Source organism: Sinocyclocheilus grahami, unplaced genomic scaffold, assembly GCF_001515645.1.
Source record: "Sinocyclocheilus grahami isolate Dianchi unplaced genomic scaffold, SAMN03320097.WGS_v1.1 scaffold74.1, whole genome shotgun sequence".
Lineage (NCBI taxonomy): Eukaryota > Metazoa > Chordata > Actinopteri > Cypriniformes > Cyprinidae > Sinocyclocheilus > Sinocyclocheilus grahami.
The window spans coordinates 2,967,867-2,972,384 of NW_015505253.1; the positions used below are offsets into that span (position 1 = coordinate 2,967,867).

At 42.0% G+C, this 4,518-nt stretch overlaps 1 pseudogene; it reads right to left on the reverse strand.

Moving 5' to 3' along the window:
- Positions 1–4,147, reverse strand: part of LOC107585795 (NACHT, LRR and PYD domains-containing protein 3-like) — a 21,714-nt pseudogene extending 17,567 nt beyond the window's left edge.
- Positions 4,148–4,518: the final 371 nt, after the last annotated feature.

Consider the following 4,518-nt stretch of genomic DNA (forward strand, 5'->3'; position numbering starts at 1 on the left):
AATTTCCTGCATTATAGTCTCCTATGCTGGACCTATTAGGTTTGGTTGGTTCTATGGCTTCATAGTGACCATCTTACTGATGGTCCGGTCTAGAGGCTTCTTCGGACAGAGCTCCGACGCGGGAACCATGGTGGGTGAGTACAATCCATGTCTAAATGTATGTATATATAAATATATATATGTGTGTATCTAATGAGCTGGTGGTTGTGTGTATAACCCTTCTGCTAGTTTCTTTGCAGTGTTTCCCGGGACCTGTGTGTTTCTGTCCCTTTTTCTAGGGTAGGTCCTCGGTGGGCACCCCCGCTGCTGGGTTTAGAAACCGGGTGCTCGACTTGCAGTGTTTATTTCACTCGTCGAGATATTTCCAGAAGGTAAGTAAAGCCGGGTTTCGGCTTCATACTTGCTGGATCATGCGGCCATAACACAGGCTTCTGCGGGAGCCCTTGTGATCATCAGGCCCCCGGCGCGTCACTGCAAAAATTTCCTGGACATCCAGGCTGGGGTTACGCTTTCATGCTACCCTGACTGGTCTACCGTATCTGGGTCGCCTTGAGGGGCTTCCCGATCACCAGGATATCCTCTCTTGCTGAAGCATCAAGCGGGAGGTATAGGTGGCATTACGAGAACTTTCCTGTGTAATGCCGTCTCGGGCAGTGCTGTAAACAGATGCTTGGAAAACTCTAAAATCCAAATACTATGGTAAGTGCACACGTTAAGCTTTGCGCACTTTTCTACAAATCCACATAAGTGGTAAGTGTGCACGTCACTGACAGCCGTCTAAACGTCCCAGGGGCAACTCCCATAGCAATATGGTAGAGTTGGTACTTAGTGCTCGCCATGGTTCTGGCATGCACTCCCCTCAGCATGGTGGCATGGGTATACCGTTCCCCATAGTGACCCCTAGAGATCTCAGGTTACTTATGTAACCATGGTTCCCTGAGTAGGGAACGAGACACTGCGTCCTCTAGGTTTCTTGCCATGCTGCGGACGCAAGCTTCAGACGAAGAAGTGAATGATGTGTGCTCCCGGCGCCTATTTATACTATAGTCGCACCGGTAGTGACGTCATGGCTGTCGCCGGCCAACGAGTTGGTGTTTTTTCAATGTATGCTTCAGACACGGATCATGACGAGGCGTTCCCCATAGCGACCCCTAGAGGACGAAGTGTCTCGTTCCCTACTCAGGGAACCATGGTTACATAAGTAACCTGAGACGTTCTGCAGTCTCATGTTACTGAGGAGCAGTTCATGTGTTCAGTCATATACAGCTCAAATAACTGAACTCACAGCAGCAGAAAGAGACTGAGCACTTCAAATATACTTGTTTCATGTGTCAGAGTCAAATATTGTCTTACCACAGTTTCTCCAGCTTACATTGAGGATTCTTGAGTACACAACAGAGAAGCGCCACACCAGAACTTCCTAGTTTATTCCAAGATAGATTCAGTTGTGTCATCTCAGGTGTGAGGGGTTTGATCTCAGGGTTGAAACCAGAGCAGCACAACCTTCATCAGTGAAACCACAATTACTTATGCTGCAGAGAAATTAAAATTAAACTTGTAAACACTATGAATTGAAAACAAAAGCAATATAATCATTTGCTGCGATAAACAATAACTTGCAATTCCAATGTAATTAATTAATTCTGTAAGAAAAACTCACAGACACAGATGTATTTCTTTAATTTATTATCCATGTTTCAATTTGAATTGAATCAATATTTATGTATTAATTCATTTGTAACTTAAAACTTGTTTAGACCTAATCTGCAGATAGAACTTTGTAGAAAATGCATAAAATAGTGACAACTAAACTCTGGATAACATCTGCAGAATTTAAGATTTATGAGCTTTTAATTTTGATTGTCTTAACGTTTTAAAAGTGAAGTGATTGTTCTTAGTGATTTGACTTACTGAACTGATTTGGATTATTTAATCACAGGCAGCAGCTTCTGAAAAACTTTCATATTTTCAGCTTTACTGCTTCTTACAACAAATGTCTTGAGATCAAACACATCCATCTCCTTCTCTGATGTCAACAACACAAAAGCTATAGTTGACCACTGAGATGAAGAGAGTTTGACTTCCTTTATTGTGCCAGATCTCATATACTGCTGTATTTCCTCCACTAGTGAATGATCACCCAGTTCATTCAGACAGTGAAACAGATTGATACATTTCTTTGGAGAGCAACTGCTCCTGATCTTTTTCTTGACATAATCAACTGTTTCCTCATTGTTGTCAGAGCTGCTTATTGTCTCTTTCATTAGTCTTTGTAGGAGAATCTGATGAGAATCCACTGACAGACCCAGAAGAAACCGCAGGAAAAAGTCCAGATGTCCATTTTCACTTTGTAGTGCATTATCCACATCTCTTTGATGCAACTCAGATAATGAAACATGTTTTGATGAATTGATCTGAAACCAGTTCTTAATTTTAGACAAACTACTTTTGGTGATTTGGTCAAACACATTTCTGTTGTGTATTGTACAGGAGAGGTGCACATATAGAGCTGCGAGATGTTCCTGAATGCTCAGATGAACAAAGCAGAAGACTTTCCCCTGATACAAGCCAAACTCCTCTCTGAAGATCTGAGTGCACAATCCTGAGTACACTGATGCTTCTGTCACATCAATGCCACACTCTCTCAGGTCTTCCTCATAGAAGATCACATTGCCTTTTTCCAGTTGCTCATATGCCAGTTTACCTAGTTTGAAAATCATCTTTTTGTCTGTGTCCTTCTCGTTGTACTTCATGTCTTTGATGTTAATCTGTGCCATCAGGAAGTGTGTGTACGTTTGAGTGAGAGTCTTGGGAATCTCTCCACTCTCTGCTTGACTCAACATCTTCTCGAGAACAGCGGCTGAGATCCAGAAGATCACTGGGATGTGGCACATGATGTCGAGGCTCCTTGATGACTTCAGGTGTGAGATGATTCTATCGGCCAGACTCTGATCACTGATTCTCTTCCTGAAGTATTCCTCCTTCTGTGGCTCATTGAAGCCTCGTACCTCTGTCACTCGATGGACACACTCAGAGGGGACGAGATCAGCTGCTGCTGGTCTGGAGGTGATCCAGATGAGAGCAGAGGGAAGCAGATTCCCCACAATGAGGTTCGTCAGCAGCACGTCCACTGAGGCTGATTCACTTACATCACACAACCTCACATCGCTCTGAAAATCCAGAGACAGACGACACTCGTCCAGACCATCAACGATGAACAACACTTTTTATTTTTCACTGAAAATGTCTATTTCTTTTATTTCAGGGAAAAATACTTGAAGATCTGAAAGACTGAGTGTTTTATCCTTCATCAGATTGAGCGCTCTGAAAGGAAGTGGAAATATGAGTTGGACGTCCTGATTCTCTTTCCCTTCAGCCCAGTCCAGGATGAACTTCTGCACAGAGACTGTTTTTCCAATGCCAGCGACTCCTTTTGTCAGCACAGTTCTGATGGGTTTGTCTTGTTCAGGTAAAGCTCTAAAGATGTCATTGCATTTGATCGGCGTGTCCTCTGTTGCTGCTCTCCTGGACTGTGTCTCAGTCTGTCTCACCTCATGTTCATTACTGATCTCTCCACTCTCACTCTCTGTGATGTAGAGCTGTGAAATTAAATGTCCACGTTATTGCACTTTAGTCATGATAACTCTTTGAATTATTTAAAATACCTATTAAAGAAGATCTATCATCATTACTCAACCTCATGCCATCCCAGTTATATATGACTTTTCTCCTTCAGATGAACACAAATGAAGATTTTTAGAAAAATAATCCACTTAATGTCTTATGAAGCAAAATGATAGGTGTGTGTTTAGAAGTTTAAAATACGGTGTTGTGAAAAAGTGATTTCCCCCATCCTGATTTCTTTTGTTTTGTGTTTATCTCATACTAAAGTGGTGGACTATCTGAAAAACAGTGGCATCCATGAAAGATTCTATTCAAATCATAAGAGTAATTCCACCTCTGAATGGCTCTGTGAAGAGGCAGGTTGGGAAAAGACAGGAATGATGGTGCAGCCACAATATCACATCAGTGCAAGGTCATTTATTTCCAAAAAAAGAAGTAAATTATAGTTATGGAATGGCTTAGTCAAAGTCCTGACTTGAACCCAATCGAGATGCGGTGGCAGGACCTTAAACAGGCAGTTCATGCTTGAAAACCTCCACTGTGGCTGAACTAAAGTTCTGCAAGGAAGAGTAGGCCAAAATTCCACCACAGCACTGTGGAAGACTGATCTCCAGTTATAGGAAGCATTTGGTTGCAGCTATTGCTGCTAAAGTTGGCAGAACTAGATTTTAAGTTTAAGGGGGCAGTTATTTTTAGGTGATGCGTGTTGAATAATTTTATACACTGAACAAAATTATAAACGCAACGCTTTTGTTTTTGCCCCCATTTTTCATGAGCTGAACTCAAAGATCTAAGACTTTTTCTATGTACACAAAAGGCCTATTTCTCTCAAATATTGTTCTCAAATCTGTCTAAATCTGTGTTAGTGAGCACTTCTCCTTTGCCGAGATAATC